This window comes from Rhinolophus ferrumequinum, chromosome 19, assembly GCF_004115265.2.
Source record: "Rhinolophus ferrumequinum isolate MPI-CBG mRhiFer1 chromosome 19, mRhiFer1_v1.p, whole genome shotgun sequence".
NCBI lineage: Eukaryota > Metazoa > Chordata > Mammalia > Chiroptera > Rhinolophidae > Rhinolophus > Rhinolophus ferrumequinum.
Window position 1 is genome coordinate 7,748,590 of NC_046302.1, and position 17,047 is coordinate 7,765,636.

General features: G+C 40.8%; 1 pseudogene; it reads right to left on the reverse strand.

Annotated features, from left to right (window-relative positions):
* LOC117038681 (Fanconi anemia group I protein-like) overlaps positions 1-12,901 on the reverse strand; it is a 38,709-nt pseudogene extending 25,808 nt beyond the window's left edge.
* Positions 12,902-17,047: the final 4,146 nt, after the last annotated feature.

Below are 17,047 nucleotides of genomic sequence, written 5' to 3' on the forward strand. Positions count from 1 at the left end.
TTTCCTAAGTGTTTTGACTAAAATCCAAGGAACGCTCCCAGACAGAGGGATGGCAGTACCTGAAGGATCACTGTGTTGAACTACAATCATCTGGTTCCAGTCCTCCGTCTGGCAGGCAGAGAAACAGCACCCCCAGTAAAGAACAAACTCTCCATAATAGACTCACAGTGATCTATCTCCAGAGAGACTGCTGTGCAGCCAGCAAAGTATTCATTTACTGTGAGGAAGAACACTTCACGGATTGCACCTTCCAAGGTGTCTGGGAGAGAGAATGGGTGGTCAGCTGGTTGCTTGGTGATAGTGGGTTTAAAGAAAGGAGAGGAGATTGTCTTCAAGCACATTACAACAGGTGACAGTAGAGCTGGATGAAACTCTGCAGCAGTTGGTCAGAAAACTCTGTCCTCCAGAGGCTTTGTCTCCCTTCCTGAAGAGCTGGGCTACCAGTGCCAACGTGCCTCTCTGTCTTTCCCATTTTCCCCACCTTATTGGCTCATCTGATAAGAGAGTCTTTCCTTAGATTGGTCCATAGTTTGGTTAATTAAATTAAATGCAGCTGCTAATTATATGGCCTCCTACACTTATGTATTAATATGCATATTTTCAGGTTCTTGGCAAGGCAGGGGTTGCCAAGAAAAAAGTCATTAAAACCTTCAAAGTATTGAAAATTTGGACATCACTAACATCCCTATAATTCACATGTTTTATAACCTACTTGAGTAAACAAAACATATGCAAATATCATTTATACTCCTGCTGTCTGTAGAGAGTGTCGCTCTCTTCCACATGTGTTATCTCATGAATCCTCACAAATTTTGTAGACAGTGGAAACTAACATTTGTTTTTCACTTCCTATGTGTCACTTTCTTCAGCTGTTTTACATTTCTTATCTCATCTAACCCTTGCCCAATTCTACAATATCAATATAATTTTCCTGGTTTACATGGGAGAAAATTAAAGCACTGAGAGCTGCCACAGCTTAACTAAGGCCAGACACGTGGTAAAGGCCTAAGTTAAAGTTAGGTGGAACTCCCAACACTTCACTCCCAACTTCAAGTTCAGAGACGTTCAGCTACTCTCATGAAACCTGAATTAATCAATCCAGACAATACATGAACAGACCAGTGAGTGCTAATCTCTAACAGGAAAGAGTACAGGAGATGAGAATCAGGAAGCCTGGGACACGCACAAAGGAGTAAAACTACAAACAAAGGCCAGCAAAAGAACTTTGATGATAAAAATTATAAATGTGATGACTAGTATTTTAATTATCTTATTATATCCCTTTTCCAAATAAACATCTAGGAGGAGCTGAAATGGAAATGTTCATTTTGGATGTATATAGATTTGCCTGTTGGCTCCCTTTAACCAGTGATATTAATAGCTATTGCTTCCTCAAACCCAAAGCTCTTCTTCACTGAAGTTAGACAAAAATAGAATTCATTTCGCACAAATTGGTCCTTTTGTGTTCTTTTGACCTCAAATTAATTTTGTCATTGGCCTGTGGTCCCATGTTTCAGAGGTTAGAAATACAGCCGTTCTTTCTCCTTCAGTAATCCCAGAATGTCTCAAAGGAGAGTGGTTGGTTTCGTTGGCAGGCAGGGTAATGCACAGGTCTTTCGCCAAGTGTGTCAGGCACCCCTGGTCAGGGCCTTTCTCCAGTGTGCCACTTAGCAGGTGTCACCTGGTCCACCGGGAATCTAATGAGAATCAGGAAGACTCTTGGAAGCTTTTTAGCTCTATCCAGGGTTTGCAAAGACTCCTGATAAGATGCAAGTGTTATTCTGTGGACATTTAAAGAGATGAAAGGAAGCCTTTCGGATTAAATAAGATTTAGGAAATAAAAGGATTAGCAGGACACAAAAGCTAGATTTACTGGTTTATTTAGCTAGTGCAGTGTGGCATGCTGGGATGTGGGACATCCCAAAAGAGATAAAAGAGACTAACTTAGGAGGTCGCAGGGCAGCAAAGATGAGCAGGGTCCTCCCGAAAGCCTGCTAAATCTTCTGATAATTGAAAATGGGCCAGAAAGGGATACTCTTTTATTACTAATTCTGACCCCTCCACTGAGTAATGAGAAGAACTACAATGATGAGCCATCTCATGGATGGGGGGGGTCAGGGCTCAAACAAGCTTAGGAAGCAGAAAGCTCATTTTATGACAAAGTTTTAGTCACAGATTGTTTCTGTCTTGAGCAACAAAGCGAAGTTTAAAATTGGAGGGTGGGGGATTTGATATCATTTGTGGGTAGCAAAATTCCTAAATATTCTCTTATGTTTGTTGCCTTTGTTCAGTATTTCTCTTCTCCCAAATTGTCAAACCAGAAATCCCAAAGCTAAAAGGGGTGAAGGCATATCTGGTCTAAACATCTCTGTAAGTGGGGTGTCCTCTCCAACGTCCTAACAAATGGCCCTCTGATTTAGGCAAGGTCCCTCCTGTCAAGCGCAGAATGGTGTGCGTTAGAGGCAAGATCCTTCATTGTAAGACCGAGGAGTTTTCCAACAGTACTTCCTTACGTTACACCCAAATTCTCATTACCATTAGTCCTTGTTCTGCAAGACAGAGAAACCTAGAATAAACCTACCCTTTCACTTACATGATTGCCATTCAAACATCTGAAATAGTTAATACAATGCCCTTAAATATTCCCTTTTCCTAGTTGAGCTTGTCATTCCCATGGGTAATTCCTATGATTTGATTTCTGGTTCCTTCCCTGGGACACTGAAAGGGAGCACCTCCTTCCGCACTGCTTTCCTTGTGGTGCCTGGAATCATGATATGATTTCTCTCCCTAATCATGTGTCTTCTAATCCCTGGATCACTCACTGTAGTTGATAAGAATATTCCATGAAGCTGCCTCATCAAAGTCATCTTCTCGTAGGGTGAGACTACAAAAACTGACACTAGAAACCTACTCTAAGAGCTGTAACTGATACATGTTTCCATATCTAGTCATTCGGTGTGCATCAGACATTTACTGAGCATCTGCTAAATGTCTGCTGCCTACTTAATGCTACGGACAGGTGAGAAAGAGAAGCTTATGGCCCTGGAGAAACTCACAGTTTAGCAGAGGAAACAGACACTAAGGTACCTTACTTAAATATGATAGAGGCTGTAAAAGAAGTAGGTTCCAGACATCAGAGTATATGGCCTATCTGAATGTTCAGCAGGGAAACAATGAGGCAAAAGCTTTCTCGGGAGGAGGGAATATGCATATAGAGTTATGAAGGGGGGTAGAAATTTAGCGTATTTAGAAAATCACAAGTAAAGTTGAGAGGCTTTCAATCCAAAAAGAATTGGCGTGTGCAAGGGTTCGGGAGGAGAGAAGAGGGGGTAGTGAAAGAGATATGAAAATGACCTTCAGCCCTGACCTGGGGATCTGATGGAGATGACACATTTAACTGAAACTAGAGAATCGATACAGGATGAAGAGCAGGTTTAGAACTGGTGGCAGGAGAGAAGAGAATATCCATATATGTACCTGTTATTGTTAAGAGTGGTAAAAGTCACCTTCATTTCACCACCTCATTATTCCTATTTATCCATTTGTTGAACTCATTTTCCTTTGATCATAGTTTCAAAGTTATAAAAATATACATAAGCTTCCAGAATAGGAGTGTACCGAGTCAAAGTACATCCCAAGCTAAAAGAGACTTTCACAATTAATAAAGTGATTTTTTTTTTAAATTAGCAAATGCATCTTTCCTTCTGTGTGGAAGCTCAATGTGTACGGCAGGTGTGGTAATAACTTTGCCTGGTGAGAGAAGGGGGTGGTCAGGTCCCAGCCATTGACCCTCTCACCTTGCTCCCTTGTCCCTCCTCACTCCTGCCAGCGCTGCCCGTCATCAGGAACACAGCCCAACACTTGCCTTTCACAGATAAGAAAACTGAACTGAAGGGCAGGAGCCAAATGAAGAGAAAAGCTGGAAGGGCCTATCAGAGATGGTGTCATGCGGGGTGGTGTGTGGGGTCTCTGGTCCCGCTCCCCACATAAGAACGCAGGACGTGGTGAGGCCAAAAAGGAACCCCCACGGAGCCATAGATAGAGGAGTCACACCACTATAGTTTCGCTGGCGGCTGGGTTGGAAATGCAGGAAGCAGGAGCCACATGATCCGCAACCTGCTGTCTGCATTTCTGCCAACCAACAAACCCCTTGCTAACTGCAAGCCACGCTTGCTAGCTCAGCCACCACCTTCTTGCTAGCCCCCATTTTCTGCTAGCGTAGCCACAGCAGTTATATTAGTGGCCAGTGGCTCACTGGTTACAGCTGACGGCCAACTAGCCACAGCTGATGGCCATCCAATCACAGATGATGGCCATTTACTACCTGAGCCAGAACCTTTCTATGTGAGGCTGAGAGCCTGGAAACTGCACTCCTGGCTCTGTCCCCACAGATGGGCCAGAAACACACACTTATCTTGGAAGAACTATGTACAGATACAGGTGAGTTATTCCTGCCATTTTCTTTAAAGAGTTAAATCAGTAGATTACCTGTAAGGAGTTTGCTGAGTGAAAAAATGATGAAGGGACTAGTGTAGGCAACAGTTTGCTGGGTGTCTTCTGTGATTGAGCCATAAATCTAAACTCCACAGACTTAGCAGCAAATGGGGGCTAGCAAGAAGATGGTGGCTGAGCTAGCAAGCATGGATTGCAGCTAGCAAGTGGGGTTGGTTGGCAGAGAGAAGTGGACGGCAGGTCGCAGATAGTGTGGTTCCTGCTTCCTGTGTCTCCAACCCAGCCGCCAGCGAGAATATAGTGGTGTGACTCCCCTACCTTTGGCTCCGTGGGTGTTCCTTTTTGGCCTCACCATGTCCTGCGTTCTTATGTGGGGAGCGGGACCAGAGACCCCGTCTGATGACCGCCTGCATGACATCCACACTATGAAAATGTTAATAAGTACTTCTTCCATACAGTAAAATTAGGCGATATAGACAGCCTGCTGGAAGTCTCAAATGGCGACAATGAGTAACGGCAATTTAAGTTTGTTTACCAACCCTTCGGAGTCCCCTCATCCACAAAGCTTTTCCAAACATTACCTCCTGGTAGAACACACCACACCTGCTTCTACTGTCCCACGTGTGTGTCCTGCTCATACTTCTGTCACAGAACCCCAGACACTCCTTGCTGGGGTCCTATGCCTCTTCTAGCTGGAAGCTCCTCAAGGACAGGAAATGGGTCCTTGTACTTGTCAAAGCTAACACATGCATGTGTAGGGGGAAGTCGGGGGGCAGAGGAAACACCCTAGGTACTTCAAGAATGTTCCTGAGTGTCCTATTCTTCAGGGTTTCAGTTGAAGCCAAAGAGTCTCATCTCCTTCTATTTAGGCACTGTATCCAAATAGTCAACACTCGCATGGTTTTTGAGTTCTAAACTCGTCCTTCTCAAATCCCACAGGGTATCAGGCCCCTCTCCCAAAGAACATGCTGTGGGGTCCTTGTGCAACTGAGTTCTCTTCTTCCTACAGGAACAGTGCTGCAAAGTGCTCTCTCTCTTCTGAGTAGAAACCTTGACTCCTGCAGAGCTGAACTTGGCCTCCGTTTTCTGTTCCTGACTCCCAGTCCCTCTGTCACTGCTTATCTCCTACAGGAATAACCAGCAGTCTGCCAACACTGGAGTTCAAATCCGCATGGTGGTCAAGAGACGTGGACATTTACAGACTGACCCCACAATTGAAACCGATTTGCAGTGGGGGAACTTTCTGGACCTGATAAGCTGATCTTATCTTTGTTTAAACTTTTTAAAATTTTATTTAAATTAATTTAAATTTATTATTGAACTATTATTAAATATTAAACTTATTAAATAAATATTTTAATTAATTATTTTAAATAAATTATTGTAAAATGTATTTAAATTTTTGATGCTTCATTCATTATGGCTTTTTGCATTAATTTTGTCTTTTAAAATATGACACTAAAATATGATTTATCTTGATTACTTTTTTTTTTTTTACATTCTCCTTAAATTTTACTACAGTGGCAAGTGTCTCAGTCTCCTTGCCCAGGTCCCTGCCCTGAGCCTAGGAGCGGACATGATGCTTAGATTTTGTGTCCAGGGGCAGTGGGGAAGCCCAGGAAAGTCTGAGTGGAAGGCGTTGCATGACTTCACTGCTGTGCCGAGTGGCGTGAACGGTTTTGTTTCTGCCATTCGGAGTAGAGACAACGGTCGGTGTGTTCCCCTTTGTCTCTGCTGTGGCAGCCAGAAGTTAACTTAGGGAGTCCTCTGGGTCTTTCTCCAGGGCCTGTACCCACCGGAGGAATCTCTTATTCAGAGAGTGATTCCCTGAGCTGCAGTTCTTCCACTGATGACAGCCTTCTCTCAGCTGGCAACTTCGCAGTTCTCTTGCTGTTCCCTCCATCTCTTGAGTTAGAAGGCTGAGGCTGAGACAGAATTTGGTTTCTACATCAATTCAAACTTTTCTTCTTCTAAACATCCACAAAAAATTCTGCCAGTGGCATTGTATTCATTTTGAATCTCTACTATGGATTTATTCTTTTTTTTTAAATGCATTTCTTCCTTCCCTCCCCTTCGTCTTCCTTCCCCCTCCCCCCAACACACACACTCTCCTATTCAAGCCCTTGTTTCTCAGTCTAGTTGTGTAGGACACAGATCATCCCTGGCCCATGCTGGTATTATGAGCCTTGCGCTCCTTCTGGCTGAGGCAGTCGGTCGCCAGTCTCTCGGCGCTCCAACCACCTGAGCCACCGGCCCGGCCCCTGTTTTATAAAGTTTCGTTCATTGCCATAGAATTTAGGCTGGAAGGAAAGGTAAATATATGCTCAGGTTTCACCTTGAAATGGAGCCTCTTGCGGGTTTTTAAAAGTTTTGTCATTACCTATTTACTTGCCACTGCTAGCATGCTTTGCATCTCAGCTTGCATTTTGGCCTTCTTTCTTCATGAAGTTCATGTTATCTTGAGATTTATTGAGAACATGATCAGATGTTTCCTAAAACATCCTAGTATTTCTCAGTAAAATGATTATCCTGATGTACCTTTACTTTGCTCTTGAATATAATGAGCTCTTCCTGTGTAGTTCTAAGTATTTCATTGGCCTTATTTTTTCCCATCTTGATTGAGGACAGATCTATCCAGACATTCAATAAACGGGATAGGTGAAATTCTCTAATGTTGGCAAATAGCCCTAGTTTCCAGTGCTATTGGGATTTTGCTTTTCTTTGTGTAATTTTTTGAAAAATTTAATAGAAAGTTGGGAGAGTAAATGAGGTGACTGACTTACCATCTTAAATATAAATATGAAATGAGCAAGGGAACAGTTAACACAGATGAATAGACTCTGAAATATTCTACATGAATATTCTTCTGTGAAAGACACAGTCTTTAAAAGTGGCTTGGGGTTTTCATTTTTTATCCTATTCTTTATTTCTGGCACTGAGATACAGCAGCTGGTTTTCCCCGTAGGCACCCTTTGTAGCTTAATTTGCCAATTTTCTTCACTAAATATTAAAATATTTTGACAGTCAATTGTCTCCTTAAGATTATATGATTTTCATTAGAGTTTATTTTTAAGAAAATTGTGAATGTGGCTGACAAAACCTTCCCTCCAGACAAAAGGCTGGGGCTAATAAGGTGAAAATAATAAGTGCTCCCCACTCCTAATACACACTAAAAATTCTTGGATTAAAACTAGAATAATCTAAACCAAAAAGAATAAAGCTAATACTGATTAAAGCCAGAAAATCTGAATTCCAGCATTGTATGTGGTCATGGAAAAAGTATTTTTACAGTTTGTGTCTGGCCTGGCTTTCTGGATAAGAGCAATGAAAACAACTCCTCCAGCTCTGGTCCACTATATAGAAAGTACAGGTGACAAATTCATGTTGAAACTGGATAGTGGTATGGTCCTTATGGCAAAACACGAATTGATTCAGATGATCATTTGAATTTAGTAGCTTTTCATAAAATTACTGAACTTGAATCTCCTATTTTTTTTTTTTTTTTTTTAGAGCTGTCTTTTTTTATTTTTATTTTTTTTTTTATTTTTTTTTTTATTTTTTTTTTTTTAATTTATTGGGGTGACAATTGTTAGTAGAATTACATAGATTTCAGTTGTGCAATTCTGAATCACATCATCCATAAATCACACTGTGTGTTCACCACCCAGAGTCAGCTCCCCTTCCATCACCGTACATTTGATCCCCCTCACCCTCATCCCCCACCCCCCAACCCCCTTACGCTCTGGTAACCACCAAATTACGTTCCCCAGATTAATTTTCAAACCCCGTGGCCATCCTGTGGTCCTATTTTATAGATAAATAGACTGAGACACACTTAGTGGAAGATACTTGCCCAAACCATACAATCTGTTTGCAGCATAGCCAACAAGTTTTGCTGAGCCAATATTATTTTAACTATACGGAATGATTGTCTTTTTGTCAGCTTGTAAAAACCATCGGGGCCTACATGATACACAAGTTAATAGATCACTAGGACATAAAAATTAGGTGAAATTTTCATCAAATTAGCTTTCAATAAAAAAGTAAAAGACTTTTAAAGTTAAGCAATAAATGTTTTCAATAGATTTTAAGAAAAAACAATGCAAAAAAGTTGATTAAAGTAATTATTAATTATTTGATGCCTTAAATGTTTCTGAAAACAGATCAGATTTTTAGACTAAATTCTTAGTTCAGACACAAATTACTGTGTAGCTGGGCTGACCACTCTATTTCTCAGGTCTCAGCGCAATCATCTGTAAAATGGGGCACCAAATCAGATCAGTAGTTTTCTATGTCCACATCACACCAATCTATGAAACTTTACTGTTGACCAGTGTCTCTACTTCATCCTCCATCATGACAATGCTCCGTGTCACACATTGCTTCTGGTATGTCAATTTCTATCAAATAAAAACACTACGGTGTGTCCTCGTCAACCTTATTCACCGGATCTGACACCGTGTGACTTATAGCTCTTCCCCAAAGTCAAAATGACCATAAAAGAAAAATGTTTTGAATCGATTCAGAACATTGAGGCAGCCACGACAGTGCAACTAAAGACACCCACAAAAGAGGACTTCCAGAACTGCATCAGAAAGTAGCAAGAACGATGGGATAAGTGTGTTTGAAGTAAGGGGGAGTATTTCAGGGAGAATAATGGCAGTGTGTTTTTTACTGTAATACATCTTTTGTTTAAATTAAAGTTTATTGGGGTGACAATTGTTAGTAAAGTTACATAGATTTCAGGTGTACAATTCTGTAATACATTATCTATATCTCACATTGTGTGTGCACCACCCAGAGTCAGTTCTCTTTCCATCACCGTATATTAGACCCCGTTTACCCTCTTCTAGAGCCCTCCCCCTCTGGTAACCCCTAAACTATTGTCTGTGTCTATGAGTTTTTGTTCCTTCATTTGTCTTGCTCTTTTGTTCTTTTCAATTTTATACACCACATATCAGTGAAATCATATAGTTCTCTACTTTTTCTGTGTGACTTATTTCTCTTAGCATTATAATCTCAAGATCCATCCATGTTGTCACAAATGGTATTATTTCATCTTTTCTTACTTCCAAATAGTATTCTATTGTATATTTATAACACAACTTTATCCATTCATCTATCGAAGGACATTTTGGTTGTTCCCATGTCTTGGCCACCGTAAATAAAGCTGCAGTGAACATTGGAGCACACTTGTCTTTATGGATAAATGTTTTCTGAATTTTTGGGTAGATACCCAGGAGAGGGCTTGCTGGGTCATATGGTAATTCTATTCTTAATTTTTTGAGGAACCTCCACACTGCCTTCCATAGCAGCTGCACCAGTCTGCATTCCCACCAACAGTGTATGAGGGCTCCTTTTTCTCCACAGCCGCTACAACTCTTATTTATTTAAGTGTGTTTTTCCAGGACCCATCAGCTCCAAGTCAAGGAGTTGTTTCAATCTAGTTGTGGAGGGCGCAGCTCACAGTGGCCCATGTGGCGAATGAACCCGCAAGCTTATTGTTAAGAGCACTGCGCTCTAACCAACTGAGATAACTGGCCACCCTCAAACATTTGCATTTTAATAAGCTCTCCAGATTATTATTATTATTAATACTTTAAAGTTTATTGGGGTGACAAAGTTACATAGGTTTCAGGTTTTACAGTTCTGTAATATGTCATCTGTATATCACATTATATGTTCACCTCCATGAGTGAGTCCTCCTTCCATCACCATCACCCTCGTCTCCCACCCCCCTTCCCCCTTTACCCTCTGGTAACCACTAAACTATTATCTGTGTCTATGAGTTTTTGTTTCTTTTGTTTGTCTTGTTCCTTTGTTGTTTTCAGTTTTACATCCCACATATCAGTGAAATGACGGTTCTCGACTTTTTCTGTCTGACTTATTTTGCTTAGCATAATAATCTCAAGATCCATCCATGTTGTTGCAAACGGTACTATTTCATCTTTTCTTATGGCAGAATAGTATTCCATTGTGTATATATACCACATCTTCTTTATCCATGTCTTTGGTTGTTTCCATGTCTTGGCCACCGTAAATAAAGCTGTAATGAACATCAGAGCACATATATCTTTACGGACACGTGTTTTCAGATTTTTGGGGGGGTAGATACCCAGGAGAGGGGTTGCTGGGTCTTATGGTAATTCTATTCGTAATTTTTTGAGGAACCTCCACACTGCCTTCCATAGTGGCTGCACCAGTCTGCATTCCCACCAACAGTGGATGAGGGTTCCTTTTTCTTCACAGCCTCTCCAGCACTTGTTACTATTTGTCTTGTTGATGATAGCCATTCTGCCTGGGGCGAGGTGATATCTCATTGTGGTTTTTATTTGCATTTGTCTGATAATTAGTGATATTGAGCCATTTTGTATATACTCTTTGGAGAAATGTCTCTTCAGGTCCTCTGCCCATTTTCAATTGGGTTGTTTATTTGTTGTTGAGTTGTATGAGTTCCTTGTATATTTTGGATATTAGCTCCTTATCGGAGACACTGTTTGCAAAAATCTTCTCCCATTCAGTTGGTTGCCTCTTTATTTTGTCGATGGTTTCTTTTGCTGTGCAGAAGCTTTTAAGTTTGATATAGTCCCATTCATTTATTTTACCTTTTACTTCCCTTGGGTTTGGAGTCAAATTCATGAAATGCTCTTTGAACCCAAGGTCCATAAGTTTAGTACCTATGTTTGCTTCAATGCAGTTTATTGTTTCAGGTCCTATGCTTAAGTCTTTGATCCATTTTGAATTAATTTTGGTACATGGTGACAGCAGTCCTGTTTCATTCTTTTGCATGTGGCTTTCCAATTCTCCCAGCACCATTTATTGTCGAGGCTGTCTTTTCTCCATTGTATGTTTTTGGCTTCTTTGTCAAAAATTATCTGTCTATATTTATGTGGGTTTATTTCTGGGTTCTCAATTCTATTCCATTGGTCTGTGTGTCTGTTTTTCTGCCAATACCATGCTGTTTTGATTATTGTTGCCCTGTAGTACCAGCTAAAGTCACGGAATGTGGTACCTTCAGCATTGTTCTTTTTTCCTAGGCTATTCTTTGGCTATTCGGAGTCTTTTGTGGTTCCATACAAATCTGATGATTTTTTGTTGTATTCCTTTAAAAAATGTCATTGGGATTTTAATGGGGATTGCATTAAATCTGTATATTGCTTTGGGTAATATGGCCATTTTAACTATGTTGGTTCTTCCAATCCATGAGCACGGAATGTCTTTCCATTTCTTTGTGTCTTCTTCAATTTCTTTAAAAAATGTCTTATAATTTTCAGCATATAGATCTTTCACATTCTTGGTTAAGTTTATTCCTAGGTATTTTATTCTTTTTGTTGCAATTGCAAAAGGAATTGTCTTTTTTTTAATTTCTTTTTCTGAGATTTCATTGTTAGTATATAGGAATGCAGCGGAGTTTTGTACATTGATTTTGTAGCCAGCAACTTTACTGTATTCGTTTATTGTTTCTAATAGCTTTGTGGTGGAGTCTTTAGGATTTTCTATATATAGCTTCATGTCCTCTGAAAAGAGTGACAATTTAACTTCTTCATTCCCAATTTAGGTGCCTCTTATTTCTTTCTCTTGCCTGTTTGCTCTGGTGAGGACTTCCAACACTCTGTTAAAAGCAGAGGTGATAAGGGACAGCCCTGTCTTGTTCCTGAACGTAGAGCAAAGTCTTCAGTTTTTCACTGTTAATTATGATAATAGCTCAGGGTTTGTCATATATGGCCTTTATTATGTTAAGCTATTTTTTTCCTATACATATTTTATTAAGTATTTTAATCATAAATAGGTGTTATATATTGTCTAACACTTTTTCTACATCAATGGATATAATCATCTGATTTTTGTCCTTTATTTTGTTTATGTGGTGTATCACATTGGTGGATTTGCAGATGTTGAACCATCCGTGTGCCCCTGGGATGAACCCCACTTGGTCGTGATGAATAATCTTTTTAACGTATTGTTGCTTTCGATTTACTAGAATTTTGTTTAGGATTTTTGCATCTGTATTCATCAGAGATATTGGTCTGTAGAGTTTTTTTTTTTGTGTTGTCCTTACCAGGTTTTGGTATCAGGGTAATGTTGGCCTCATAAAATGAGTTAGGGTGTATTGTCTCTTTTTTTATGCTCCTGCGTTCCCCCCTCTCCCCCAGGTTTTTAAGCCATTGTTTCTCAGTCTAGTTGTAGTGCGCAGCTCCCTGGCCCATGCTGGTATTATGAGTCTTGCGCTCCACCTGGCTGAGGCAGTCTCGGTGGATCGCCAGTTGTTGGTCGACCCCTCATAGCAGCTCATGGCAGCTCTCATCAGTTGTTGGCTGCTCACGATGGCTACCGGGCACTCACGATGCCTGCCAGCCAGTGCAGCCACCAGCCGCTCATGGTAGCACACGTCAGCACACAGCAGGCCACGGCAGCACGCAGCAGCACACGGCAGCTCACAGCAGTCCATGGCAGCACATAGCAAATGCACACTGACCTCCCGCTGTTCACGGCAGCCCAACTCCAGGGAGGGGAGAGGCATTGTTCACAGTCTTAGCTGTAGAGGGTGCACCTCACTGGCCCATGTGGGAATCGAACCAACGGCCTTCGTCGTTAGGAGCATGGAGCTCCAACCACCTGAGCCAGCGGGCCGCCCCGAGTATTGTCTCTTCTTCAATTAGTTTGGAAGAGTTTGAGTAGGACAGATATTAGACCTTCTTTAAAGGTTTGGTAGAATTCACTTAGTGAAGCCATCTGGTCTAAGACTTTTGTTTTTGGGAATGTTTCAGATGACTGATTCAATTTTCTTACTGGTGATCGGTCTATTTAAATTTTCCAATTCTTTGTGATTCAGCCTAGGAAGGCTATATGTTTCTAAGAACTTGTCCATTTCTTCTAGGTTATTGAATTTGGTGGCGTAGAGTCCTTCATAGTATTTTTGGATGATCCTTTGTATTTCTGTGGCATCGGTGATAACGTCCCCTCTTTCATTTCTGATGTTGTTTATTAGTGTCTTTTCTCTTTTTATCTTAGTGAATCTAGCCAAGGGTTTGTCAATTTTATTAATGTTTTCAAAGAACCACATTAATTTTTTCTATTGTCTCTTTGTTCTCTATTGCATTTAGTTCTGATCTGATTTTTATTATTTCCTTTCTTCTGCTGATCTTGGGTTTCATTTGTTCTTCTTTTTCTAGTTCTTTAAGGTGTAACATGAGGTTATTTATTTGGGATTTTTCTTGTTTCGTGAAATAGGCCTGTAATGACATAAATTTCCCTTTTAAAACTGCTTTTGCTGCATCCCAACAATTTTGTTAGATGTATTTTCATTTTCATTTGTTTCTATGTATCTTTTATCTCTCCTCTTATTTCTTCTTTGATCTGCAGCATTTTATTCTCTCTCACTCTGTAGTGCTATGTTTTCTCTGCACAATTCCAGCTTCTCACACAATGGAGGGATTCCCTGGAAGGCAGGCTTCTCCTCCTCTGTGAACAGCTCCCCTGGATCACACGGCACCATCTCCGTGGGCGGATGTGTAGAGCTTCTGAAGTTCCAAAGCTCTTCCTGCACCAGATTCAGAGCCCCTATGTTTCAGCAGTTCTGTTTACTCCTTCAATGATCCACCCAGATAGGTGGGGCCAGGGACAGGGCGGGTTGTGAGAGGTGGCCCAGAGCAATGGTGGCGACCACCGCCGCAGCCAGTCCTGCTTCCACAGCTAGCTCCCCTTTGTCAGACCTAGATTGGCTGCGAGTCTGTGTCTGCAGACCACAGTTCTCAGAACTGCAAATATTCTGACACTGCTACTGTTCCGCTTTTAGCACTGGGCAGGTGGGGGCAGGGCGAGCTCTGGGAGGGTGGGGAGATGACGGCCTGGCTCAGTGCCTAAGGCTTCCATTCTCTGTTTGGCAGTGAAGGCTTAAACCACTATTTTCAGCCTTTTTCCCTCAGTCTTTGCTCCGAGGTCTCTGCCATGAGCGTTGGGTTTAGCCATGTTATATGCTGTCCCCTCAGCCCTATGGGCTGTAAACGGAGTCCTAGTAGTCCGAGTTCTTCCCTCTCCCACAGCTGCGGTAGTTCCGGGATGCAGCAAGCTCAGAGCACTGAGCTAAGTCTGCGTCCTGCGCCTGTCTCCGCACTTCTCCCTTCCCTCCACCCCTGCTCCTGCAATTTGCCCACCTTTAGGTGAATTCAGTAGTGAGCCTCTTAGTCTTGCCTGTCTGCTGCACAGGGAGTCCTTTCTGGAGTTATAGTTGTTCAATTTGTTGTAAATCCCAAGGGAGATTTAGAGGCTCACCTCACACTGCCATTTTTATGACGTCCCCCTTTTCTGGGTTTTTGATGTTGAAGAATATCCCAATCTCTCCTTGTCTTCAATTCACAAGCATTATAAAATTGCTTGAACCACTTGTAAACCATCTTTATGGTCAGTGGAGCATCACCATAAACTAATTTTAATATTTCATGTGTTTCTTTAGCACTTTTTTTGCAGTTTGAAACAAAATTTCATGTTAATGTGCTTTTCCTGATCCACGATTTGTGGCTCACTTTAAAACACACCTTCTCTCAACCGTAGCTCACACCTGACTGACTGCACTGAACAAGCTGAAATTTGTCACACGCTGTTACTAAGGTTCAGCACACTGCTTCCTGTATTGAAGATCACTGACTTTCTGTTGGATGGCACTCAGCAGTAGCATTCACCACAGTTTTTGATCACTGTGTTCATAAGTGTGTTCGAAGTGAGGGGGAGTATTTTGAGAGGGATTAATGGTAATGTGCCTTTTACTGTAATAATTTTTTTTTAATTTAAACTTTCACTATATCATTTTATCACACCTTGTAAACTTGGCACCAGCAGATTGGGATGTGAATTGGGACCCCATAGTGCAGTGTCTATCTCTCTGCATCTCAGGATCTCATCTGTCCCATGGCTTAGAGGCCACACAGCAAGATGTAAAGATGTAATAAAATAACAGATAGAAATTCCTAGCCCAGGATTAGAATAATCTTCATCCTGCAAAACTTTGTGTGTTTGAGCTATACTTGATAATATCCTTCTTTTCTATTCTAGAAGTTTTGATAATAGTTGACATTTCCCACGTATTTGCTACCTGCCAGCCACTGTGCTAAGTTTTCTCGTGCATTATTTCATTCTGTCATCACAACCACCCTGTCAGGTAGGTCCTCTTACTACCCCCAATTTAAAGATAAGGGAAAGGAAGATTGGAGAGGATAAACAACCTGCCAGAGGTCATAGAGCTGCAAGAGACAGGGTCAGGGAGCAAACCCAGGTTGGCTGGTTCCAGGTCTGGCACTAGTCTCCGACTTTGGTGAATTGGTAAATATGGATTGGCTGACCCTAAGTATCTGGATGTTTTTATATCACTGGATAACGTAACAAATCAACCAAGTTCTTAACTTTTTATAGGTACTTGTTCCTTTATCTTTTTCATCCCATAACTACACTGTAAATTCCCACAACTCACCTCAATACCCAAGTTATTTTCCTTCTAAAAGAAATTAGTATATTAGTAATAACAGTAGTGATAACAATGAATGATTTTTTAATATAGTTTTTTCTTTCCTTTTGTTTCTTGATAGTAAATAAACGTGAGGGTGAAGAAGAGTTGAGCAGATAGCTTGGAGAACTGATGGCTGCTACCCCACAGCATTTGTTTGGCACCTGCATTCTGTCAGTGACATCTATCCCACCATTGTGGGGAGAACTGTGGCTCTGGGAGGCTTAGGTATCACATCTCCTCAATATGCTGGTGAGAACAAGATTCTAATCATGGATACCGAGCTGCCATCTCAGGATTGTCGTTACTGGCTTTGTGGCTGCAAGCGTTAATAAGCTCTTCTTCCTTTCTACACGTAGCAGTACCACCTGCCTCATAGGGTTCTTGAAGAATGAAATAAATGGGCTTTGCAGATGTTAACTTGCTTATAAACAGTAGGTGTTATTGAACAATTCTGAATTTAGGAAGTGCGTAGTGTTTACTTTTTGGTTTTAACTTGAAATAAATATTTTAATCCTATATTATGAATTTACACACTTGCAGGGGGCAAATTTTTAATTTATTGGGTTCATTAACTATAACATTACATAGTCATTTGGATCAAATAATAAAGGATGGACAGTAAAGAGATGTCATGCCGTTGAGAAGCACAAATACCAGCACGATCATACTCATCTCGGAGTCAAAGTCAGTAATATTTTCCAATGTTTTTCCAACAAGCAATTCATACGATCTTCACACTTAGTAGGCATGACATCCTGCAGGTGAGGACATGAAGGAAAATCAATCTGTTTCTCATAAGTCTGAAGAATATTTGTCAAAAAAAAAAAAAAAAAGGAGAGTTTTAACACATTTAACCATTGTGTTCCAAAGCCAGTTTCTTCTCCACTCCTTAGATCTCAGGGACTATGCAGCATCATTTTGCTAATTCATTCTGTCTAATATCTTTTCTTGAATGGATAAGTATGATAACACAATTGCTAACTCTGTTAATGAGTAATTGTTAAGACAAGAGAATGAATTGTTCTATTAGTAGTAAATTTATGAGAAAAGCATACAGAATTGATTTGAACAGTATCCAAAAATATACCTTTTAAA